The sequence below is a fragment of the Nomascus leucogenys genome, chromosome 13, assembly GCF_006542625.1.
Source record: "Nomascus leucogenys isolate Asia chromosome 13, Asia_NLE_v1, whole genome shotgun sequence".
In the NCBI taxonomy this organism is placed as follows: Eukaryota; Metazoa; Chordata; class Mammalia; order Primates; family Hylobatidae; genus Nomascus; species Nomascus leucogenys.
The window spans coordinates 25755051-25782325 of NC_044393.1; the positions used below are offsets into that span (position 1 = coordinate 25755051).

The 27275-nt window shown below is 45.6% G+C and overlaps 1 long non-coding RNA gene across 1 annotated transcript in view; it reads right to left on the bottom strand.

The window, feature by feature from the left end:
* The window catches only part of LOC115837954, a 33801-nt gene that overhangs the window by 4970 nt on the left and 1556 nt on the right, over nucleotides 1-27275 (bottom strand). The gene's annotated exons all lie outside the window — the stretch shown is intronic.

The window sequence follows — 27275 nt, forward strand, 5'->3', positions numbered from 1 at the left end:
TTGCTTGATAGTTACATCATGTTAGGCAAGTAAACTTTGGACAACAGTTTTCCATCTTCAGAAAGGTGTAGAGGCTGTGCTGTAATTTGACCAGCATGTCTATGCACTCCCATTCCCAGGGATACCCAGAAGAAGCCTTGCATCTGGATATCAGCCACAGACACGGAGATACTCAAAGAAGCATTGTGCACCTGGAGAGAAACCAGATAGCCATTAACAATCAAACATAAAAACATTGGCTGGGCGCGGTGGCTCACGCCTGTAATTCCAGCACTTTGGGAAGCCGAGGCAGGGCGGATCACTTGAAGTCAGGAGTTCAAGACCAGCTTGGCCAACATGGTGAAACCCTGTCTCTACTAAAAATACAAAACTTAGCTGGGTTTGGTGGCTCACACCTGTAATCCCAGCTAGTCAGGAGGCTGAGGCAGGAGAATCGCATGAACCCAGGAAGTGGAGGTTGCAGTGAGCTGAGATTGTGCCACTGCACTCCAGCCTGGGCGACAGAGCAAGACTCTGTCTCAAAAAAGAAAATAGAAACGTAACATGAAGACGATCATATACTATACAGCAGCCCCCGCTTATCTGCGGTTCCACTTTCTGTGGTTTCAGTTACCCGCGGTCAACCTCGGTCCGAAAATAATTGAAAAGTTCCAGAAATAAACAATTAATGAGTTTTAAATTGTGCGCTGTTCTGAGAGCACGATGTTTAGTCTCCCTTGCCTCGCCTTTCCCCTGGAAACTCCAATAAAGCCTCTGGCCTGGTGCTGTCTTTGCCCCTGCTTCTACCTCCTCACCCAAGGGTGTACACTCCACAGGGTGTGCAGGAAGCATGACGCAGGCATCTGCACGGCTTCCTGGTGCTGCCCCCGTGGCCCTCTGTGGCATTGTGTGATGCCTTGTCTTGGAATTGTAAGTAATGAATTCTTTCTTTCTATGTCATGAGTCGCCCCCATAAATTAACATCCCTGCTTCAATCATTGAGGCAGGGGGGTTTGATCAGGAAGGAGCATGCAGAGTGTCAGGGGTAACAGTAGTATTCTATTTCTTAAATGGATTGGTGAGTTCAAGGGTGTTTATTGTTATTCTTCAGACTGTACATATATGCCTTTGTCTCTATGGCATGTTCCACAATAAAAATGAAAAAAAATCCATAATTACTTTCATTTCCTACAAAAGTAGCACATCATTGTACCAATGTTAATGTCTTAGTTTTGATAAATGTCCTATGGTGATGTAAGATGTTAACATGAGGGGAACCGGCAAAAGGAATACTGGAATTTTTCATACTGTCTTTGCAACTCTTCCATAAATCTAAAATTATTTCAAGACAAAACGCTGCTACAAAGCAATGCAGAAGCTGAAGCATGCAGAGCCTTGGAGGTCACTTTAAAGTGTTTGGGTTTTGTTCTCTGAGCAGTCGGGGGTCCCTGGAGGGTTTTCAAAAGATGGGCAGGACCCAGTGGGTGTGATAACATAAAATGCAACTTCTGAAGATTTTCAAATATTGTCATAGATGTGGAGGCGGAACTTCCCTGTGGCCAGATGGAGATTGCTTTGACCACAGGCCCGTGCATCCCCCGGGGTGAGGCCATGGCCCCTGCGAGGCGGGTACACGTGGAGGGGAGCCAGAGAGAACACAGCATCCATTGATCAGCAGGACAGCTGTGGGGAGGGACAGACCCACGGGCCGTAGGAGGGACCCTGGGAAAGATGGGAAGGAAACGGAAGGACAGAAGCTGCCGGGGTGGGTCGGGGATTGGGAGGGAGGTCTGGGGGCTGAGAGAGGGCTTGGGAGCCCCCACTCCCTGCAAGCTTCCCGTGTCCCTAAGCCAAACCCTGAGCCTTCTCCCTCCTCAGGGCCCTTGCAGCCTGGCACCTCCTCACTCAGCAGGTCTCCTACCCCACACCATGCACACACACCTGCCTCTCCTCCCTCCCTCTCTTCCTCTCCACACCCAGAAGAGGCCCGACCCTCCACCTGCCGCCTTGCCCTCCTTTTCTGCATTTTTTTTTTTTTTTGTCTTTTCAGCTTACAAGATTTTTCACCATAAAACCAGATAAGACTCCCTCTAGATTCCAGGTTTCCCTCCAGCCACCACCCTGGACTCCCTGCTCAGCCAAAGCTCCTCAAAGCTGCATGTGTCTCCTGGTGACTCTCCACCCTCTGTCCACTTCTGCTCCCACCCACTTTCTACCCACAGGCCACCCCTGCCTTTGCCCATTGTGGACCTCCCCCTGGGCTGCTTTCTTCCTCTCCAGCTCCCCGGGCTCCTGAGGTATGATAGGCTCCTTTGCTTGTCATCTCCCTCACTCGACGTAAGGCCAGTGTTACGAGTTCAATTGTGTCCCCGCTCTGAAAATTCCTCTGTTGAATTCCCAACCCCCTCAATATCACAGAATGTGACGTTATTTGAATAAATGGTCTTTACAAAGGAACCCACATTAAAATGAGGTCATTAGGGTAGGCCCTAATCCAATAGCTTGGTGTCCTTATAAAAAGGGGAAATGTGGGCACTCGTACATATGGCAAAGATGCCACGTGAACATGAAGCGGCCATCCGCAAGTTAAGAAGCCAGCCTGCAACAGAGCCTCCCCTCACAGCCCTCAACATAACCGACCCAGCTGACACCTTGATTTCAAACTTCTAGCCCCCACAACGGTGAGACAATACATTTCTCTTGCTTACATGATTCCATCTGTGGCATTTTGTTATGGCAGCCCTAGGAAAAGAACCCAGCCCATGAGGGTGGCGAAGCTCTGTCCCTTCACCATTTCCAGTGCCAAGAACAAAGCTTGATGCACAGTAGGAGCTTCGCAAATATTTGTGGTTTGGATAGATGAAAAAACTTATTTCCAAACTCAGTGGACACTCCTTTTGATTATCCGATAATTATTTTTAAAATATATATTTATCAGAGGAGTAGAAAAATGTGAGATTCAAAAAGTTAGTGAAAAGTACATCCTTCCAGAGATGTTCTATGAAAATATAAGCACATAGATTTTGTATTAGTCCATTCTTGCACTGCTATAAAGGAATACTTGAGACTGCATAATTTATAAAGAAGAGACATTTGGCTCACGATTCCACAGGGTGGACAGGAAGCAGGATGCTGGCATCTGCTTGGCTTCTGGGGAGGCCTCAGGAAACTTACAATCATGGTGGAAGGCGAAGGCGAAGCCAGCACTTCACATGGCTGGAGCAGGAGGAAGAGAGAGAGTAGGGAGGTGCCACACACTTAACCAGATCTTGTGAGAACTCACTCATTATACAGTATCAAGGGGGGATGGTGCTAAATCATTCATGGAAACTCTGCCTCCATAATCCAATCACCTCCCACCAGGCCCCACCTCCAACCCTGGGGTTTACAATTTGACATGAGATTTGATGGGGACAGAGATCCAAACCATATCAGCTATCATGTGTTATGTAGTTGGGGGGCCTTTAAAAAACTTCCACAAATCTTTGTGAAGAAACATACTGCTGAAAACTTCATGTTTATACTTTCTTTGTCTTGGGGATGCCAGCCTCAGATGGTCCCCAGGAATCCCTGCCTTCATGAATATCCCCTCCCACACTGGATAGGGCTGACTGTGCTAGGACATTGTGGAAATAGTAACAGTGTGTGACTTCTGAGGTTGGGTCATGAGACATGGTGGCCCATGGAGCTCCTTCTGGGATCACTCGATCTGGGGGAGGCCATGCTGTGAGGACACTCAGGCAGCCCTGTGGAGAGGTCTACAGGATGAGGGACTGAGGCCTCCTGCCAACACCAGCACCAGCTCATCAGCCACGTGAGTGAGCCATCTTGGAAGCGGATCCATCAGCCCCTGTTGAGCCTTCAGATGACTGCAGCCCCGGCCAGCAGCATTGTGACTGCAGCCTCATGAGAGGCTCTGAGCCAGAGCCATCCAGCTAAGCCATTCCTGAATTCCTGTACCACAGAAACTGTTCATTGCCACTTTAAGCCCCTAGGCTGTGGAGTCATTTGGTACCTAGCAGTAGGGAACAAATACAACCTTTCTTTTAATTTAATTTTATTTTTTGAGACAGGGTCTTGTTCTGTCACCCAGGCTGGAGTGCAGTAGTATGATCTCCGTGCACTGCAGCCTCGACCTCCCAGGCTCAGGTGATCTTCCCGCCTCAGACTCCCCAGTAGCTGGGACTACAGGCATGCATGACCATGCCTGGCTAATTTTTGTGTTTTTTGTAGAGATGGGGTTTCATCATGTTGCCCAGGCTGGTCTTGAAATCCTGGGCTCAAGTGATCTGCCTACCTGGCCTCCCAAAATAATGGGGTTACAGGCATAAGCCACAGCACCTGGCCTCTTTTAATTTTTATTTTTAGAGATGGGAGGATCTTGTTTCATCACCCAGTCTGGAATGCAGTGGTGCGATCTTGGCTCACTGCAGCGTCCACCTCCCAGGCCCAGGTGATCTTCCCACCTCAGACCCTTGAGTAGCTGGGGCTACAGGCATGTGCCACCACACCTAGCAAATTTTTGTATTTTTTGTAGAGATGGGGTTTCGTCATGTTGCCCAGGCTTGTCTTGAATGCCTGGGCTCAAATGATTTGCCTGCCTTGGCCTCCCGGAGTGTTGGGATTACAGGTATGAGCCACCGTGCCTGGCATTTTTAAATGTTTACTTTTAGAGATGGGGTCTCATTCTGTCGCTCAGGCTGGAGTGCAGTGGTGCGATCATAGCTTACTGTAACCTCAAACCCCTGGGCTCAAGTGATCCTCCCACCTCAGCCTCCAGAGTAGCTGGGACTACAGACACATGCCAACCTTGCAGATAGATCCACATCAGTCTGTTGAGAGCAATGTCATTCTGTTTACTGCCTGCCAACATTCCAGAGACATATTTTCGTCCTTGATTTAGTAGGTCTGGGGACAACCTTAACACTGCCTGTCTCTTTCCCATTGGAGCATCCTTTGGCACTCTCTCCTCATTCTCCTTGGGGCCTAGACAACTCCTTGGTTCCCTTCCTTGTGAGCTTCAATTCCACCCTTTAACCCTGGGGGTTTCGTGGGTTCTGGGGTTCTGTCCTGGGCCCCCTTATCTCCCAGTTCAATAGTCATGAGCCAAGGCAAAAGACGAGTGGGTCAGGCACTACTCCCAACTCCCCATCATGATGACAACTCCTCCACCTCCTCTCCAGCTCAGATCTCTCTGGAGCCCCAGATCGTCATCCCTGAGAAGGGATGTCCCATAGGAGCCTCAGGCTCAGGTGTTCAAAACTAAATGTGTCTTTTCCCCAGCCCTGCTCATCCCTGCTTGCCTCTGTCTAAGAGGTGAGCCTGCCTTCCTCCCATGACCTGCCATCATCCTGACCAACCCAGCAACAGCAACCAACCTAGCCCTATGAGTTTGCCTCCTTGATAGTTAGTTCAGCACCCCATTTCTCCTCCTCAGCCCCTCATGCCCTCCGTCCACCATCCAGGCCACCATCACTTCCAGCCCGGATGACATAACAGATGCCTCACTGGCCCTCCTGCTGCCACCTGGTCCATTCTCCACATGGAAGTCAGAGGAACTTGAAAATCTAACCTGGGGCATGTCAGCAAAACCTTTTGCTGGCATAGGGGCCAAGGGAGAGCCCCCTAAAGGTTCTCTGAAAAATCACCTCACAAAAGGCACATTAACTGGAGAAAAGGTACACAAATGTATTTAACATTGTTCATGGAGTCCTTAGAATGAAGACCCGAAGATACAGAGGAAATTGTTCATTTTTATGCTTAGGTTCCATGAAGTATATACAGCCATGTAGAAATACAACTGGACAAAAAGGGTCTGATCGAATGCTGATAGACTGAGTGGGAACCCAGCATGGTCTGCCTGTCTAGATTCTTCTTGGCCTTTCTGAGCCATGCTCCTTCCTTCTGGGGATGGGGCAGGAGCTTTTCTGGAATGGGGGTCTTATGACCTACAAAGGAAAGATCATTTCTTTATGGCCAGTTTTTATACAGAAAGTTGGAGGGAAAATTAGAGTCGTATTTTTTGGTTTTATGACTAGCTTTGGGGAAAAGAGGTTCTGGTTTCTACAGCCCATGTTGTGGAAGAAGGATTCCAGTTTTTATGGCTAGGCTTCAGGAATAGGACTGAGAGCTAGAAGGGCGGGAGGGGGTCAGAGAAGAAACTCGCATCTGAGGCCTTCATTTTGGGGTATAGTTTTGTAAGTCTGATATGGTTTGGCTGTGTCCCCACCCAAAATCTCATTTTGAATTATAATCCTCATAATCCCCAAGTGTCAAAGGGGGGACCAGCTGGAGGTTTCCCCCATGCTGTTCTCATGACAGTGAGTGAGTCTTATGAGATTTCATGGTTTTATAAGGGACTCTTCCCCCTTTGCTTGACACTCACTCCATCCTGCCACCCTGTGAAGAACGTGCCTGCTTCTCTTTTGCCCTCCACCATGATTGTAAGTTTCCTGAGGCCTCCCCAGCAGTGTGGAACTGTGAGCCAATTAAATCTCACTCCTTTATAAATTACCCAGTCTTGGATATTTCTTCACAGCAGTGTGAGAACAGACTAATTGGCCAAACAGTAAATTGGTACCAGGAGTGGGGTGCTGCTATAAAGATACTAAAATATGTGGAATTGACTTTGGAACTGGGTAACGGGCAGAGGTTGGAACAGTTTGCAGGGCTCAGAAGAAGACAGGAAGATATGGGAAAGTTTGGAATTACCTAGAGACTTGTTGAGTGGCTTTGACCAAAATGCTGATAGTGATATGGACAATGAAGTCCAGGCTGAGGTGGTCTTGGATGGAAATGAGGAACCTTTTGGGAACTGGAGTAAATGTCACTCTTGCTATGCTTTAGCAAAGAGACTGGTGGCATTTTGTCCCTGTCCTAGAGATCTGTGGAACTTTGAACTTCAAAGAGATGATTTAGGGTATCTGACAGAAGAAATTTCTAAGTGGCAAAGCATTCAAAAGAAAGCAGAGCATAAAAGGTTGGAAAATTTGCAGACTGAGGATGCAATAGAAAAAGAAAAACCCATTTTCTGGGGAGAAATTTAAGCCTTCTGCAGAAATTGGCATAAGTAACGTGGAGCCAAATGTTATTCACCAAGACAATGGGGAAAATGTCTCCAGGGCATGTCAGAGACCTTCATGGCAGCCACTCCCATCACAGGTCCCAAGGCCTAGGGGGGAAAACGGTTTTGTGGGCTGGGCCCAGGCCCCCCCCTGCTCTGTGAAGCCTTGAGGCATGGTGCCCTGTGTCCCAGCTGCTTCAGTTCCAGTCGTGGCTAAAAGGGGCCAAGGTACCACTCACGCCATTGCTTCAGAGGGTGAAAGCCTCAAGCTTTGGTGGCTTCCACGTAGTGTTGAGTCTGTGGGTGCACAGAAGTCAAGAATTGAGGTTTGGGAGCCTCTGCCTAGATTTCAGAGGATGTATGGAAATGCCTGGATGTCCAGGCAGAAGTCTGCTGCAGGGGTGGAACCCTCATGGAGAGCCTCTGCTAGGGCAGTGTGGAAGGGAAATGTGGGGCTGGAGCCCCTACATAGAGTTCCCACTGGGGCACTGCCTAGTGGAGCTGTGAGAAGAGGGCCACTGTCCTCTAGATCCTAGAATGGTAGATCCACTGACAGCTTGCACCATGCACATGGAAAAGCCACAGACACTCAATGCCAGCCAATTAAAGCAGCTGGGGGGGGCTGTACCTTCCGAAGCCACAGGGCAGAGCTGCCCAAGGCTTTGGAAGCCCACCCCTTGCATCAGTATTACCTAGATGTGAGACATGGAGTCAAAGGAGATCATTTTGGTTTACTTAAAATTTACATAGTAAACTTTAAGGTTTAATGACTATCCTATTGGATTTCAGACTTGTATGGGGCCTGTAGCCCTCTTTTTTGGCCAATTTCTCCCATTTGGAATCGGTGTATTTGCCCAATGCCTGGACCCCCATTGTATCTAGGAAGTAACTAACTTGGTTTTGATTTTACAGGCTCATAGGCAGAAGGGACTTGCCTTGTTTCAGATGAGACTTTGGACTTGGACTTTTGGGTTAATGCTGGAATGAATTAAGACTTTAGGGGACTGTTGGGAAGGCATGGTTGTGTTTTGAAATGTGAGGATATAAAATTTGGAAGGGGCCAGGGGCAGAATGATATGGTTTGGCTATGTCTCCCCGCAAAGTCTCATCTTGAATTATAATCCCCATAATCCCCACTTTTCAAGAGCAGGACCAAGTGGAGGTAATTAGATCATACGGGCAGTTTCCCCCATGCTGTTCTCATGATAGTGAGTGTGTGTCTGATGGTTTTATAAGGGGCTCTTCCCACTTCGCTTGGCACTCCCTTCATCCTGTCACCCTGTAAAGAAGGTGCCTGCTTCTCCTTTGCCTTCCACCATGATTGTAAGTTTCCTGAGTCCTCAGCAGCAATGTAAAACTGTGAGTTAATTAAACCTCTTTCTTGTATAAGTTACCAGTCTCAGGTATTTCTGCTTTTTTTTTTTTTTTTTTTTTTTTTTGAGACAGAGTCTTGCTCTATCACCAGGCTGGAGTGCAGTGGCATGATCTCGGCTCACTGTAATCTCCTCCTCCCAGGTTCAAGCGATTCTTCTGCCTCAGCCTCTCAAGTAGCTGGGATTACAGGCCTGTGATATGATGCCTGGCTAATTTTTGTATTTGTAGTAGAGATGGGGTTTTGCCACGTTGGCCAGGCTTGTCTTGAACTCCTGACCTCAAATAATCTGCCTGCCTTGGCCTCACGAAGTGCTGGGATTACAGGCATGAGTCACTGCACCCAGCTGGGGATTTTTTTATAGCAGTATGAGAATGGACTAACACAAAGCCCCAACACTGGCTTCTTACACTTTACAAGAAGAAGAGGAAAGTGAATTCTGAGCATGTCACATAAGGTCCTTTTTTGAACTGGCCCCTGCCAACCTTCTCCAGCCTCACCTTGCTCAGGCCTCAGGACCTTTGTGCTCACTGCTCCCTCCTCCTTGAACATGCTTTACCCAAATGCTTCGCCACTCACTACCTTGCCTCCTTCAGGTCTCCACTAAGGATGTATTCATCAAGAGGCCTTTTCTGGCTATCTGTCATGAAATAGCCCCTTACTCTGCATTATTTCCCCCCTGAGCACTTACTTCCTCATGAATATTATGCCTTGGTTTTCTTATTGGTTTGGTTTTTTTCTCCTCTTTCCCCTAGAATGGAAGAGCCATGAGAACAGTGGCTTTGTGTACATTTGCTCATGGTGCCTAAACCCAGTGCCTAAACCCAGTGCCTGAATAGGGCCCTGCATACAGTAAGCACTCAGCAGGTGCAATAAACTTCTTGCCTCTTCCTGCCACACAAATCCGGGCTCCTGCAACACTGAACTGCTTTTTGCTGCCCACTCACACCACTCTTACCTCCAAGCCTCTGCTCACACCGATCCTCCTGCCTGAAGGGTCCTTCCTCCTTTGTTTTTCAAATTTTCATTTAATTAAAAAAAATATTTGTATATATATTTTCCAGAGATGGGGTCTCACTCTGTTGCCCAGGCTGAAGTGCAGTGGCACAGTCATAGCTCACTGGAGCCTCAACCACGTAGACTCAAGCCATCCCCCCACCTCAGCCTTCCAAGTAGCTAGGTGCACACCACCGTGCCCAGCTAGTTTTGTATTTTCTGTAGAGATGAGGTCTTGCTCCTCTGGTCTCAAACAAACAAGTTCAACCAACTCCTTGCTCAGGCTGGTTTCAAACTTCTGGCCTCCCAAACAACCTTCAGCCTCAGCCTCCCAAAGTACTGAGATTATAGGCATGAGCCACAGTGCCTGGCCATTTGCATAGATATATTCTATGGCTCCTTTAGGATTCTGCTTGTGTTATCACCTCCCCTACGCATCGCTCCCTGACCACTTCCCCTCTGCCTGGTCAAGTACCCTTCCTGGGCTCCCTGCGGAATCTCAGACATCTCAATTGCAGTACTCATCACTGCACTTTTGAAGCATGTTTGTTGTTTACATGCTTGCTTATTGTGAGCATCTTGTGAGCAAACTCTCGCCTGCTAAACCCTTGGCAAAGGGCCGGAAGTAGTCAATGCTGAGTGAATGTTTTTATGAATGAATGAATGAATGGAGTTAGCTTGGGTTTAGCCATAGGTCTTATTCAGTGACCCTGAGCAATCTCTGTCCCTCTCTGGGCCCCAGTTTTTCTCAATCTGCATAGTCAAACTGGGTCTAACTAACCATCTGTGTTTATTAACACTGCAATTCTGGTCCTAGCCCCTGCGATTCTAATCCTATTGGGGGAGGCAGATGTCTGCCTGGATTTCACCCCCATGGGTCATTCTGATGTTTCAACAGCTGGATCCATGAAGACCCGTTCCCACTCTGCAGACCTGAGACTCTGCTTTATAAGAAACCAGGTGAAAGTAGCATGTGTGGGCTCCTGGAGGACAGTCTTAGAGGACTCCCTGGGATGGGGGAACACAGGCAGGAAAAAAAGTGACCGTCTCCAGCTTACCCCCTCCGCTATCAGGGCTGAGGACTGAAACGGGGAAGAAAAACAAGCACAGCTGCACAGGACAATTTAGCCCTTTCACCATGAGTTAAGTTCCCAGCCGCCTGTTGGGTGAGGCCGCAACATGACCCCGGCCCCCTCCGTGGCGCCACCGCCATAGCATCTGCCCAATTTTTTTCATACTGTAAGGAAGAGGCCTGTGGTGTCCTTGGGTAGCCCCAGAGCTCTGAAGTGGGGCCATAGAGGCAAAGGGGCTGTCCCCGTGGGAAAGGAGGGAGAGGAAGCTAGAATATTGGGGAGGGAGACATCTCAGTGCTCAGAATCCAGGGATGGGAGGAAGCTGAGCTAAGCTGTGGCTATTTGGGGTGTGTGTGGTTTGGGGAGTCCCTCTAATTTTTTTTTTTTTTTTTGCAGCTGGACCACTGCAAGGGGATGTGGGCAAATTGCGCAAGCCCTCAGGGTCCCCCTTACCTTCTCTGTGAAATAGGTGTGGCAACTCTGTTGATGCTGTGAAGAGGCCAGTCAGGTGTTTGCCACTCCCAGCATGTTGTGTGGCCTTGGAGAAGACAGTTACTCTCTCTCTCAGGACATCTTTGCAAGGCAGGTGAGGGCAGAGTAGAGATGTCTAAGGAAGCCTGTGTCTGAAGCGCCCCATCCTTACACAGCATATCAAGAGTATGTAGTATTAACACAATTTATTACTTTTGATGTTGGCCTTGATCAACTGGCCGAGGTCGTATTTGTCAGATTTCTCCACGGTAAAGTTACTCTTTCTCCTCTTTCCCATACTATAACTTTTGGAAGGAAGTCACTATGTGCAGTCCACACTTTAGGAGTGGAAGTTATTTATTTATGCTCTATCTCCTTGGGGGTGAAGTATCTACATAAACTATTTGGAATTCTTCTGCATGGGAAATTTGCCTAATCTCTCCCACTTACAGCCATGTGCCGCGTAATAACACTTCGGTCAACAACGATGGTGGTCCTGTAAGACTATAATGGAGGTGAGAAATTCCCATTGCTTAGACCTTCTGGTAGGACAAGATGTGGAGGTAATAGGCAGTGATATTGATGATCTTAATCCAGTGTAGGCCTAGGCTAATATGTGTATTTGCATTTTTTTTTTTTGAGATAGAGTTTTGCTCTTGTACCTCAGGCTGGAGTGCAGTGGTACAATCTTGGCTCACTGCAACCTTCGCCTCCCGGGTTCAAGCGACGCTCCTGCCTCAGCCTCCCAAGTAGCTGGGATTACAGGCCTGTGCCATCACACCCGGCTAATTTTTGTATTTTTAGTAGAGATGAGGTTTCCCCATGTTGGCTAGGCTGGTCTCGAACTCCTGACCTCAGGTGCTCCACCAGCCTTGGCCTCCCAAAGTGCTGGGATTACAGGTGTGAGCCACTGCACCCGGCCTGTGTTTGCAGTTTAGTTATTTTTATTTTTTGTTTTAATTTTTAGCAACAAGGTCTCACTCTGTGGCCCAGGCTGGAGGGCAGTGGAGGGATCCTAGCTCACTGAAGTCTTGACTTCCTGGGTTGAAGCCATCCTCCTATATCAGCCTCCTGAGTAGCTGAGACTACAGCTAATTTTTCTTTTAATAGATAGTCTTGCTATGTTGCCCAGGCTGTTCTTGAACTCCTGGCCTCAAACTATCCTCCTGCCCTCAAACTATCCTCCTACCTCTGCCTCCCAAAGTGCTGGGATTACAGGCACGAGCCACTGTGTCTGGCCTTCCATTTTAGTTTTTAACAAAAAAAGTTTAAAAATTAAAACAAATTTAAAAATAGAAAAAACTTATGGAATAAAGATATAAAGAAAGAAAATATTTTTGTACACTGGTTTAATGTGTTGGTGTTTTAAGTTGTTATTACAAAAGAGTTTTAAAAATTAAAAAGTTTAGAAAGTAAAAAAATTACAGCTAAGTTTAATTTATTATTAAAGAAAGAAAAATATTTTCAGGGCCTGGCACGGTGGCTCATGCCTGTAATTCCAACACTCTGGGAGGCCGAGGCGGGTGGATCATCTGAGGTCATGAGTTCAAGAAAAGCCTGGCCAACATGGTGACACCTCGCCTCTACTAAAAATACAAAAATTAGGCAGGCATGGTGGCGGGCATTTGTAATTCCAGCTACTCGGGAGGCTGAGGCAGGAGAATCTCTTGAACTCGGGAGACGGAGGTTGCAGTGAGCCGAGATTGTGCCACTGCACTCCAACCTGGGTGACAAGAGTGAAACTCTGTCTCAAAAAAAAAAAAAAAGAAGAAAAAGAAAAATATCTGTATAAATTCCACGTAGTCTAAGTGTACAATGTTTACAAAGTCTACAGTAGGGTACAGTAATGTCCTAGGCCTTCACATTCACTCACGACTCACTCACTGACTCACCCAGAGCAACTTCCTGTTTTGCAAGCTTCATTCATGGTAAGTGTATTTTTACGGTTCCTTTTGTATATTTAGATACACAAATACTTACCATTATGTTACAATTGCCTACACTATTCAGTACAATAACACAGTGTACAGGTTTGTAGCCTAGGAGCAGTAGGCTATACCATATAGCCTAGATGTGTAGCTGGCTCTACCACCTAGGTTTGTGTAAGTACACTGATGTTCACGCAATGATGAAACTGCCTAACAGTGCATTTATCAGAACACATCCCTGTAACAATGCATTTATCAGAATGTATCCTTGTCAATAAGGGACAAGTGACGATTTATTTATGCACTCATTTATTTATATCAGTGTATGCTTTATTTTCTTGTTCAACTTGTTCCATCCAGCTTTGGTCATTAGAAGCTCTTTCAGTTGTTTTCTGTGTCCCTTTCACATCCTTCCATCATTGTGGATTTCTTTGTTTTTTTTAGGCACTTTCTTACCTTCTGTCACTGTACGATGCTCCAGGCTCATCTTGTACATTGTACATTTTCTATCCCAGTCCTTGTTTGAATCAGCCATTTCTCTCTCTCTCTCTCTCTCTCTAAGACAGAATCTTGCTCTGTTGCCCAGGCTGGAGTGCAGTGGTGTGATCTCAGCTCACTGCAACCTCTGCCTCCCAGGCTCAAGCCATCCTCCCACCTCATCTTCCTGAGTAGCTGGGACTACAGGCACATGCCACCACGCCCAGCTGATTTTTGTATTTTTTGTAGAGACAGGGTTTCACCATGTTGATCAGGCTGGCCTGAACTCCTGGGCTCAAGCAATCCACCTGCCTCAGACTCCCAGTGTGTTGGGATTACAGGCATAAGCCACCATGTCCAGCCTGAATCAGCCATTTCTCCAGGGATCCCTGTTTTCTTTTACTGGAGGATGGAATTAGACACCAAAATCTGGATGTTAAGTGTGCTTGTTGCTACCGTGATGTCGGTGCTTCTAAGTGCTCTCAGCTGACAGAACAAAGAAATATATGTATATATGAACTTCTGTATATACACATACCTATAAACATTTCTGTATGCAACTATCTATCAACTTACCTATCTGCATTGGGAAGCTACTGTCTCCAACTCAAATCCATTGCCACATGGATCATTCTAGTCCCTTGCTTGTTGGTAATCTCTCACTCCAACAGTGAGAAACCTCATCGTTCTTCTCTTGAGAATCAAATTGTCTGGACTTTGGCTAGTGGGAGCCCCTTTAAGTTGGCTCCTTTAGACTTGGCCTCATCATTCATTGAGTGTTTCCTTGCATTTTGACATGAGATGCTTCAGATTCACCATGCACTTTCCCTGTCCAATCCTGGAATCAGCCATTTCTCTAAGGACACTAGTCCTGTTTAGTAGAGAATGGCATTTAGAAGACAAGATCTGGGCCCTGGGTGTGCTAATTGCTATAGGTATGTTGCTTTTCCCTGGTCTGCTCATATCAATGTCTCCAATTAACACTCATAGCCATAGCCACAGATCCTTCCTCCACTCCATATTTTTGACTTCCTTTTCCCATAGTGAGAACCCTGAGTCCCAAAACATCAGCACATTTACTCATTTCTTCCATCATACAACACAGAGATAGTAGTTTTAGAATTATAACACTAAATACCTAGACTCCTGTGGTTACACTTACTTAAATTATTTTCTTTGTGTGGCTATATTATTATTTGACAATCAGTTAAGCTCATCTCTTTTCTCTTTGTTTACAAGTTTACAGTTTACATTTTTATCTTTTTATTTAATTTTATTTTTGAGAATGTAAAATATTTGCATGGTTAAAAAGTCAAAAATCCTGTACAAATATATTCAGAGGAATCTCACTCCCATCTCTTTCTTCTCCATTGATATTCCCACTAACTCCTTATGAGTAACCATTTGCAGTAAGTTTCTGATTTCTCCTTCCTGGGTTTCTTTTGCATAATTCTTTAAATATGTATGTAAATAAAGAAATGTTTTCTTTTTTATTTTCTTAAAAGTTTGCATAGTATAGGTAGTCCTTTATTTTGCTTTTACCTTATTTTGTTTTTTAACAATATATGCTGGAAATCACTCCCTGTAGGTTTATAGAGATCTTCCTTCTTGCCTTCATGGCTGCATAACATTCTCTCATGTGGTACCATAGTTTATTCATCCAGTTTTCTACAGATAGGCGTTGGGGTATTTTCAACATTTTGTATTATAAATAATTCCTCAATAAATAACCTTGCATACACATTTTTCATATTTTTGGAATTATATCTTTAGGATAAATCCTAGAAGTAAATATCCTGGGTCAAAGAGTAAATGCATATGCTGTTTTGTTCTATATTACAAATTCCTTCCTAGAAGGTTTATTGCCAACAGGCATTATTGACAATTTATAAGAGTAGCTATTTGCTCAAAGCCTCACCCGCGGGTATTGTCAAGCTTTTGAAATTTTGCCAATGTGATAGATGAAAAATGGCATTTCAGTGCAGTTTTGATTTACTTAAAAAATTCTCATATCTGCCAGGCCCATTGTACATATGTTTCCCGAGGACATGTGTTGGGTCATTTCAAACAATACCAATATACTGGATCTTAGGGCTGACCTAATCCTACGGATGTTTGGTGGCTGTGGCTCTCCACCATGCCTTTGGGGCCAGCAGGGTCTCCACAGAGGGTCCCAGCTTCTCAATACCCTCCTCTGGTTCCTGAAGGCTGCTGACCCTGCCCTGAGTCCCCCACCAGTCGAGAAACTGCTTCCTCCACACAAAGAAGACTCTGAGTGAGGAGGATGACTTGGCTTCTGAAAAATGCTGAAGTCTTGACCTCCTCCACAATTCTGAGGGCCAGCTGGGGCCGAGGAATGATGGAGCCAGGACCTCAGGGTAGGAAGGACTAGTATGGACTGCTTGAGGAAGCTGGATTTGGAGACACAGGGCAGGCTGTCTCCCCAGGACGAGTGGTCTAGCCTCTGATGACCTCTTGGCTTCAAAACTCACTAACTCTCTCCTCCTCTGGCTGCCTGAATAACCTCCCTAAAGCTTAAAGATGACCAGGGATTACAAACTTCTTCTGGCTCTCCAGACTCTGACCCTCACTTTCCCAATGGGACTTCCTCCATTACCTAATGCACTCTATATAAATCTATCCAGCCATCCAAATACCCATCCATCCATCCATATTAGTTATCTATTGATGCGTAACATAACAAATTATTTCACAACTCAGCATCTGAGACAACAATAAACATTTATTGTTTCACATAGTTTCTGTAGATCAGGTGTTTGGAAGCTGCCTCACTGGGTGGTTGTAACTCAGGGTCTCTCATGAGGTTGTAGTCAAGCTGTCAGCTGGGGGTGCAATCATCTAAGGCTAGACTGGGCTGGAGAAGCCGCTTCCAAGGTGGCTCATTCACATGGCTGGCAAGTTGGTGCCAGCCACTGGCAAGAAGAAGCCTCAGTTCCTCACCACCTGGGTGTTTCCACAGGGCTATTTGAGTATCCTAACAATATGGCAGCTGGCTTTCCCTACAGCAAGCAATCCAAGAAACAGCCAGGCAGGAGCCACAGTTGTGACCTAGTTTCTGAAATCACAAGCTATTACTTCTTCTACATTTGGCTGTTTACAGGGGAGTCTCTAAGTTCAGCCCACACTGAAGGGGGCTCCCGAGTGTTAAGAAATTTGGGGACATATTTTAAAATCATCACACCATCTATCCACTTAGCCACCAAAGATTTATTGGGTACCTGCTGTGTGCCTGGACCTGTGAATAGCTCACAGTCCAGAACCTTGAGGAGTATAACATCTAGGTAGGGGTGCAAATTCAAACGTCCACAGGGCCCAAGAAGTAGCATGAATGAGTAAACTGAGCCAGGTGGGGACTCTGGTGAGCTGGATAGCATGCGCCTAAAGGCAGAGGCTGCTGCCCAGCTCCGGAGTGTCTGTGAAGCCTCCCAGTTTTTAGATGTTGACAATTAATTCCATTTTCTTTCTTTTATTTTTTTTTTTTTACCTTCTCTTTGCCTGATTTGGCCTATCCACTGGCAGTTTGCAAGCTCTGATGCAGCCACACCAAATTTCTCAATGTTCCCCCAAACACTGATTCATTCAACAAACATTTACATGCACCGGGCCCCTTTCACACATTACAGAAATAACTTGCAGTCACCCCCTGCACACACTGTTCTTTGGCTTGGAATGCCTTCTTATTTTCCCCCCCCCATGATGAACTTCTATTCCTCCTTCAAAACCCAGGTGTAAATGTCCCTTCCTCTGGGAAACCTCATCTGACTGAATCTCTAGAGGGTGTTGTTGGTTCCCTCCTCTAGGTTTCTACCATATTTGTGCCTGCAGTTCCATCAATGCACCTCTGCCTCACTCACCAGAAGGTGGGCTCCTGGGGGTTGAATAAAAAGACAGGTGCCACTGAGCAGGGTGGAGAAGACGGTCTGGGGCCGCCTGGCAGGACTTCCCAGGGGAGGTGGTCCTGGAAGGAGGAACAAGACTTGCAGAACAAGGGTCCCCTAGTGGGGGAAAGAGGAGAGCAAAACCAGAGGCAGGAAAGCATGGGTGGGCCCTGAAGCTGGGAGGGTCCCGGCTGCTTCCTCCGTAGAGCTCACCCAGCCAGCAAGGTTCTTGGCTGCCTCCCCAGATGATGAGGGGCAAGGCCTGCAGGCCCAGAGGAGCCCAAAGTAATCAAGGGAAGGGAGACTGCTGGAACAAGAAACTCAAGTCCTGAATGAGTCATCGATGGAGGCTGTCCTACAATAACAAGAAAGGGCTGGACTGGAAGGGAAAGAGAAACTCCAGAGTGAAGGACTTCTCCAGAGGCTCAGGGATGTGCTGGGGGGAGCTACACAGCCCTCTGTGCCCCCTGCCTTGGAGTCTCCAGCCCCAAGTCCCCCCAGAGCGCTGGCTTTTGGCTTCCACCGCCCTTGCAGCCCAACTCTTCTCCAGCCCCCCAGGTCAGCGCCCTTGCTGGTGGGTCTCCCTGCAGCCCCTGCCCCCTCCCACAGTCTCCTCCACCCAGGCACTGGAGGAACCTTTTGAAGGTGGCGGCGGGGGGGCAGGGGTCAAGAAAAACCTAATCTGATCGTATTACTCCCTCCTGAATTCCTTCTCATGGGTTTTCATGGCTCTAAGGAGAAAATTCAAACTCTCTGGTCTATAGAGACTTGCCCATGCCTCCCACCTCCTCTTGTGTCCCTGTCCCCATCACTCTGGCTTTTTTCTGCCTCCAACCCTCCAACATGCTCTCCTGCTACAGGCCTTTTGCATGCGGTGTTCCCTCTGACTGTAATGCTTTTCTCTGACTTCTTCTTCTTCTTTTTTTTTTTTTTTGAGATGGAGTCTCACTCTGTCATCAGGCTGGAGTGCAGTGGCGCAATCTCGGCTCACTGCAACCTCCGATTCCCTAGTTCAAGCGATTCTCCTGCCTCAGCTTCCCAAGTAGCCGGGATTACAGGTATGTGCCACCAAATAAACATTTATTGTTTCACACAGTTTCTGTAGATCAGGTGTTTGGAAGCAGCCTCACTGGGTGGTTGTAACTCAGTGTCTCTCATGAGGTTACAGTTAAGCTGTCAGCTGGGAGTGCAATCACCCCCAGCTAATTTTTGCATTTTTAGTAGAGACGGAGTTTCATTATGTTGGCCAGGATGGTCTCGATCTCCTGACCTCGTGATTTGCCTGCTTCAGCCTCCCAAAGTGCTGGGATTACAGGCGTGACCCACAAAGCCCAGCCTTCCCTGACTTCTTATGTTTTCTCTTTGAATTCCAGCTCAGGGCCACCCTCCTGGATCTTCAGTGGGTTCCATTGATTTGTGCTCTTTTTTCCGCTTTAAGACCTTACACCATTTGTATGAGGCACTCATTATTAAGATCTCTTCTAGACTGTGAGCTACATGAAGGCAGGGGCTGTCTGTCATGTTCACCCTGATATGGCCAGCATCCAGCACGCTGTCTCTGGCACAGAGTGGACACTCACTAAATGCATCTCATGACCTCCATCCCTAGTGAGACGTGACAAATGCGTGTGTTGTTGCCTCACAGCAGACAGGTGAAATGGGCAAAGCAGAGGTTATGGGTTCCATTTTACAGGTTAGAAAACTGACGTTCTGAGAATTCAGGCAAAACCCCAAGATGCCTCATGGAGTTAGTGGGCAGAGAGGGACCTGAACTCAAGCTCTCTGCTTATATAGCACAGGCTCCTCCATCAGGAGGCCTATTTATGGGCAGATGAAGTATAACAGATTGTTGTCCTGGCTGGACAGTGTGACAGTGTGAGTCACTCCTCCTTAGGTGAAGCTCCCTGGCATAAATCAGGACAGTTAAACAAGGTAAGTTTTCCGTCTTTTTTAGGAGCTCTAAGAGGATTTATTCCCATAGGTTACTTCCATCCCATCCTTCCCACCAAGACTGTGGGCAACCTAGGAAAGGGTGAGACGGTGTCTGAGGTCCCTAACCTACCCACAGGTCACTCCCCAAAGCCCATCCTAGGACCTGATCAGGAAACATTTAAACATCAGATTTTCCCCTGTGAAAAGAGGAGGTCATTGAGAGAAGAAGCTGTCTTTTTTGTCTTTTTCCTTCTCCGTGTTTCTGAAGTGGGTAATGATCACCAAAGGTTTTGTTGTTTACCTTGTGTTCCCATCCCCCTGTTTGTTTTGGAGAGCTTCTCCTCTCTCTATGCAGCCCTGGTAGAGCCATCATCATGTACTCCCACCCAGGGGTGGGCATAGAATCTATTCCAGCCAATCAGAATATCTTCATTACCTTGGTCACAGTGATTGGTTCAAGAATTGACATGTGACCCAAGCAAAGCCAATCAGGGTCTTCCCTGAGATTACTATTTTGATGATGTCTTTATACTATTATTGCCAGCTTGAGACCTTATAGGCCTGGAGGTCAACTTCTGTAGTCATAGGGAAGAAGCTACTAGAATGATGACAGAGCTCCAGCACCACTTCTCCATTATAAGGCGCTTAAAGTCCCTTTTTACTTTGAGATTGGGTTTAGTTTCTGTCATTTGCAATCAAGAGTCCTTGGCCAGGCACGGTGGCTCATGCCTGTCATCCCAGCACTTTGAGAGACCAAGGTGAGTGGATCACCTGAGGTCAGGAGTTCGAGACCAGCCTGGCCAACATGGTGAAACCCCGTCTCTACTAAAAATACAAAAATTAGCTGGGCGTGGTGGCAGGTGCCTGTAATACAGCTACTTGGGAGGCTGAGGCAGGAGAATCACTTGAACCTGGGAGGTGGAAGTTGCAGTGAGCCAAGACCGCATTCTAGCCTGGGCAACAAGAGCAAAAATTGTGTCTCAAAAATAAAAAAGGAGTCCTTGATAGGGAAGACCAATTTCTTGCTGAGGGAGATGCCCTTCAGCCTCACTGTCCTGGGTCACTCTTTGCCCCTAGCACTCACAATAAGCTCTGTGCCACCCCTATTCTCCCCATCAGAGAAGATGAGGACCACTCCTTTCCAGCCCAGTCTTCTGCAGCTCAGTGCTGATGTCACCTGTGTCCTCTGAGAAACAGAGGCCAAAGACAGAGTTAATAATGCCAAGAGATGCATGGGGGTAATGCCTTCAAAGGATAATGGGGAGAGGGAGCAGGAGAAAAAAGGGGAGCCTTTGGACGTTGATGCAGGTCTGACTATGAAAGGAGAGGGGGAACGAAGAAGGATTGGGTAGCAAGAGCTTCAGACTGTGGCGCAGCTCTGAGAAGGTCTTGGCCAGCCCAACAGGGGACTCTGGCACAAAGATTATTCATGGAGAAATCCTATATTAGGCAGAAATAACGAAACCTCATTCACAGTGTGCTTAGCTGCAGGCTGCCCAGGAAGCAGGTCGCCTCAGCTCAAAAGCTAAAGCAGATCCTGAAGACATCTGCAGCTCACAGACTCTATCTTGAAGGGAGATCTGAGTGGTCCACTCCATGGTTGATACGCTCCTTCAGTGCCTACACATTATCATAAGGGCCTATGGCAAAATGCAAACCCAAGCCTTCTGTCTCTGGAGGCTTCTGCCTCTGGAGCCCATTTCCTTATATATTGTGAACTTCAGATAGTGAATAAGCATCGTCTTCATGTCAACATGTATTGATTGGTAGCAGCTGCCTGCACTTTCTATTGAGGAGGACTCTGGGGCAGTTTCTAGGTTCAGCAGAAAGTTCCATGATGGATTAGTGACATCTGTCATGGGTATGGGAGGGGTGAGTATATGCACGCAGGCCGAGTATTTAGCATCCTCATAGTAGGAGCAATTAAATATTTATTAAATGATTGAATGAATGCATTCTGAATCCCATGACATCCTGCTTAAATTAGGCAACTCCCTTCCCCCAAGTAAGCCTGTCCCCTGGTGAAGTGTCCTGGCACTTAGGCCTGGGAATTTCAAAATCACAGGCAGAGCTTCCATTTGCTGAGAACCTGTTATATGCCAAGCACTGTGTTAAGCCCTTTCAATGCATTATTTCACTGGATTCTTACACGAGCCTCATAAGGAGAGATTATATAATCACCATTTTATGCTGAGGAAACTGTGGCCCCATGCGGAGAGCTGCACAGCGAACCAGTAGCACAGCCCATTTCCACAGCCCTTCCCCATTTTCTCATTCCACCATATATGTAAGACTAGTGATGGATTTGGTTATTTCTCAAAATTTAGTGTAGCAATTGGCACATGATTCAGTTATTCATTTGCCAGAGAGAGAGAGAGAGGAAGGAAGTGAATACTTGAAGTCCTTGGAAGATCCACTGGAAAGTCCCAGAGAGATGAACCAAGTCCAGTCCAACAGTTAAGCCTGTATTTGGAGGGTGAATTCACAGCCCCCAGCCCCTAACATAACACTATTTTATTCTATTTTTATTTTTTATTTTAATTTTTGTGGGTACATAGTAGGTGTATATATTTATGGGGCACATCAGATGTTTTGATACAGGCATGCAATGTATAATAATCACATAATGGAGAATGGAGTATCCATCCCCTCAAGCATTTGTCCTTTGTGTTACAAACAATCCAATTATACTGTTAGTTATTTTTAAATGCATAGTTAAATTATTATTTGCTATAGTTATCCTGTTGTGCTACCAAATACTAGGTCTTATTCATTCTTACTATTTTTTGTACCTATTAGCCAACCCCACCCCACCCCCACCCCCCACCGCTACCCTTCCTAGCCTCTGATAAACATCTTTCCACTCTCTGTCTCCATTCGTTCAGTTGTTTTGATTTTTAGATCCCATAAATAAGTGTAGCATGTGATGTTTGTCTTTCTGTGTCTGGCTTATTTCCCCTTGCATACTGACCTCCAGTTCCATCTATGTTGTTGCAAATAACAACATCTCATTCTTTTTTATGGCTGAGCAGTATTCCATTGTGTATAAGAACCACATTTTCTTTATCCACTCATCTGTTGATGGACACTTAGGCTGCTTCCAAACTTTGGCTATTGTGAAGGGTGTTGCAACAAACATGGGAGTGCAGATGATCTCTTCCATATACTGACTTCCTTTCTTTTGGGTATAGACCTAGTAGTGGGATTGCTGGGTCATATGGTAGATCTATATTTAGTTTTTTGAGGAACCTCCCAACTGTTCTCCATAGTGGTTGTACTAATTTACATTCCCACCAACAGTGTAAGAGGGTTCCTTTTTCTCCACATCCTCCCTGGCATTTGTTACTGCCTGTCTTTTGGATAAAAGCCATGTTCACTGCGGTGGGATGATCCCTCACGGTAGTTTTGATTTGCATTTCCCTGATGATCAGTGATGTTGAGCAACTTTTCATATACGTGTTTGCCATTTGTACTCCATCTTCTTTTGAGAAATGTCTATTCAAATCTTTTTGCATGTTTTAAAATCAAATTATTAGAGTTTGTCCTATATAGTTGTCTTAGCTTCTTATATATTCTGGTTGTTAATCCCTTGTCAGATGGATAGTTTGCAAATATTTTCTCCCATTCTGTGGGTTGTCTTTTCACTTTGTTGATTGTTTCCTTTGCTGTGCAAGAGCTTTTTAACTTGATGTGATCTCATTTGTCCATCTTTGCTTTGGTTGCCTGTGCTTGTTGTGTATTACTCAAGAAATTTTTGCCCAGACCAAAGTCCTAGAGAGTTTCCCCAAGGTTTTATTGTTGTGGTTCCATAGTTTAAAGTCTTAGATTCAAGTCTTTAATTCATTTTGATTTTATTTTTGTATATGGCAAGAGATAGGGGTCTAGTTTCATTCTTCTGCATATGGATATCCAGTTTTCCCAGCACCATTTATTGGACTATCTTTTCCCCCGTGTATGTTCTTGGCACCTTTGTCAAAAATGAGTTCACTGTAGGTGTGCAGATTTGTTTCTGGGTTCTCTATTCTGTTCCATTGTTCTATGTATTTGTTTTTATGTCAGTAACATGCTATTTTGGTTACTATAGCTCTGAGGTATAATTTGAAGTCAGGTAATGTGATTACTCCAGTTTGGTTCTTTTTGTTTAGGATAGTTCTGACTATTCTGGGTCTTTTGTGGTTCCACATAAATTTTAGGATTGTTTTTTCTATTTCAGTGAAGAATGTCAATGGTATTTTGATAGGGATTGCATTGAATCTGTATACTGCTTTGAGAGTATCTTTCCATTGTTTGGTGTCCTCTTCAATTTCTTTCCTTTTATATTTTATAGTTTTCATTATAGAGATCTTGTATGTTTTTGGTTAAATTAGTTCCTAGGTATTTAATTTTATTTTTAGCTATTTTAAGTGGGATTGCTTTTTAAATTTCTTTTTCAGATTGTTCACTGTTAGCATATAGAAATGCTACTGATTTTCATATGTTGATTTTGTATCCTGCAATCTTATTGAATTTGTTTATCAGTTCTAATAGTTTTGTGGTGGAGTCTTTAGGTTTTCCCAAATATAAGATTATATCATCTGCAAACAAGGATAATTTGACTTCTTCCTTTCCAATTTGGATGCCCTTTATTTCTTTCTGTTGCCTGATTGCTCTAGCTAGGACTTCCAGTACTATGTTGAATGACAGTGGTGAAAGTGGGCATCCTTGTTGTGTTCCAGATCTTAGAGGAAAGGCTTTCAGTTTTTCCCCATTCCATATGATACTAGCTGTGGGTCTGTCATATATGGCTTTTATTATGTTGAGGTATGTTCCTTCTATACCTGGTTTTTTGAGGGTTTTTAATCATGAGCAGAAGTTTACTTTTATCAAATGCATTTTCAATATCAATTGAAATGACCATGTTTTTTGTCCTTCATTCTGTTGATGTGATGTATGTGATGTGATGTATCACAACAGAATGGACTAATTTGCATATGTTGAACCATCCTTGCATCCCAGAGATAAATCCCACTTAGTCATGATGAATGATCTTTTTAATGTATTGTTGAATTCAGTTTGCTAGTATTTTGTTAAGAATTTTTGCATCCATATTCATCAGAGATATCGGCCTGTAGTTTTCTTTTTTAGATGTGTCTTTGTCTGGTTTTGGTATTGGAGTAACACTGGCCTCATAGAATGATTTTGGAAGTATTCCCTCCTCCCTATTTTTTGAAATAACAGCACTATTTTATATGATGCATGTTAATTCTATGTACCAGACACAGTGCAAAGCACTTTCCATTCATTAACTTATTTATTCTTCTCCATGATGAATCTTCCCCGTCTTTTACAAAAGACGAATCTGAAGCTCAGAAAAGTGAACCTCCCTGAGGTCATACACAGTATGACTACAAACCACAGAAGTGTGTGTGTGTATGTGTGTGTGCACATTGTTGGTTGCATATGGAACTGCTATACCACATCAGTAGAGAGGAGTTTTGGAAGAACATGCCTGTGAACAAGGATATAAAGCATGTTGCAAGGCCCAGCGGGTAGACTGTAATTGCACCTTTTTGTTGTTGTTGTGGTGGTGGTTGTTGTTGTTGTTTTGAGACAGAGTCTCACTCTGTCACCCAGGCTGGAGTGTAGTGGTGCGATCTCGGCTCACTGCAACCTCCACCTCCCAGGTTCAAGTGATTCTCCTGCCTCAACCTCCCAGTAGCTGGGATTACAGGTGTGCGCCACCATGCCTGGTTATTTTTTTGCATTTTTAGTAGAGACAAGGTTTTGCCATGTTGCCCCGGCTGGTCTCAAACTCCTGAGCTCAGATAATCTGCCCACCTTGGCCCCCCAAAGTGCTGGGATTACAGGCATGAGCCACTGTGCTCAGGCTGTAATTGCACTTGTTTAAGGACAATTTCATATTCATTTCTTCTCCTTCTTATGCAATTTAATTTCCTTTTGGGTGACCAACTATTCCTGATATGTGTACGTGCAGTCTTAGTGAGGCCCTGGGCACATGACACTATTAGAATTTCTCTATAAAGGCTTTATTTTGTTTGTTTGTTTTTTAGAGACGGGATCTCACTCTGTCTCCCAGGTTGGAGTGCAATGGTGCAATCATAGCTCACTGCAGCCTTAAACCCCTGGGCTCAAGTGATCCTCCCACCTCGGCCTCCTAAGTAGCTGGGATTACAGAAGCATGCCACCATGCCTGGCTCTTTTAAGGTTCTGAGTCCATCAATGAGGAACACAAGGGCAGAAAGAATGGTTAGGATTTATTCAGGTAGCATAGCAAAGTGGTTAATAACAGAACTTACGGAATTGGATAGCTGTGTCCAATTCTGAAATCCACAGTTGACTAGCTATCTGACATTAGGCAGGCTACATACCCTCTCTGTGCCTTAGTTTTTCATTTTTAAAGTGAGGACACTAATAGAATCTACTTTATAACTGTTATATACTTAGAAAACTACCTGACACGTATGAAGTTCTACTTTGGTGTGTTTGTTTGTCTTAATGTAATTCCATGTGTTCAAACGTTTCCAACTCTTTCCCGACAACGAGACCCCCAGAGCATCCTCCTTACTCCAGTGCTTTCCAGAACATAGGCCCCAGCCACCTCATTGATTCTCTGACTGCCAATCCATTCTTTTCTGCTTAATTAACTCGGAACCTGTTTCTGTTGCCTGCAACCCCAGAACGCTGGCTGTCATGTCAATTCTGTCTTATGGCAACCTGGGACTCTAAAACCTTCAAGCTGTGACCCCACAACTCTCAGTGGAATTCTGTACTGGACATCAAGTCTGTTCTCTCCTAAATTCACATCTGGAGTCATGATGCTAAAACCATCCAGACTGTCTCCTGTAGAGAGAGTTTACTTGATTGCTGGGCTGTGGAACTATCGCGGGGGATTATTAGTCCCAAATTAGTGATGAGCAAGTGAAGGTCAGGGATGTGAAGGAACTTATCAAAAGTTGGGATAGGATGGCTCCTAGTTCAGGTTTTCTCTGCTAAAAGACCGATTAACCTATGTGGGGCAGGAGATGGGCTGTGGATAAGGCTTGGGTCTGAACTCTAACCCTTACAACTACACTTGTCTTTTTCAGTTCTTCACTTACTCCCCAGTTCCTTTAAGCTTCATATTGCCTCAGAGCCTTTGCACATGCGGTTCTCTCTGCTTAGAACTCGGTTTCTCTGCATCTGCCCATCTCCACTCTTCTAATTCCTCCCCTTTCAGATCTAGGCTTTTTCCCCTTTCACATCTAGGCTTTCAAATCTAGGCTTCCTAGACCACCAGCTGCAAGTTAATCCCTCTACTGTTCCCAATGTCAACATTTGTTTGTTTCCTTCTTAGCAGTTACCACAGTTATTATGTTTTAATTTTTCCCATTTATCTGCTCCTTGCCTGTCTCCCCCACTAGGCTGTACATTACTTGAGGGCAGGGACTCTCAAGTAATGTATAGTCTAGTGGGGGAGACAGGGTGACTCAGTGCACGGTGTTTGATAAATAAATGGACAAATCCCCTAGTCATCTAACCAGGAATAACTTTAGTCACTGCTTTAGTCTGGGCTGCTATAACAACACACCTTAGACTGAGGGGCTTATACACAACAGAAATTCTCTTCTCACAGTTCTGGAGGCAGGGGAGCCCTAGATCAAGGCACAGCCAAGTTGGGTGTTTGGTAAGAGCCTTCTTTCTGGACCTATCTGGCTCATAGACAGCCCCTTCTCGCTGTGTCCTCCCATGGTGGAAGTGGCAAGGCAGCTAGCTCTCTGGGTCCTCTTGGGCACTAGGCTGGGCATGGTGGCTCACGCCTGTAATCCCAGCACTTTGGGAGGGTGAGGTGGGCAGATCACCTGAGGTCAGGAGTTCGAGACCAGCCTGGCCAACATGGTGAAACGCTGTCTCTACTAAAAATACAAAAATTGGCCAGGTGTGGTGGCGGGTGCCTAAAATCCCAGCTGCTTGGGAGGCTGAGGCAGGAAAATTGCTTGAACCTGGGAGGTACAGGTTGCAGTGAGCTGAGATCACGCCATTGCACTCCAGCCTGGGTGGGCAACAGAGTGAGACTCCATCTCAAATATGTGTGTGCGTGTGTGTGTG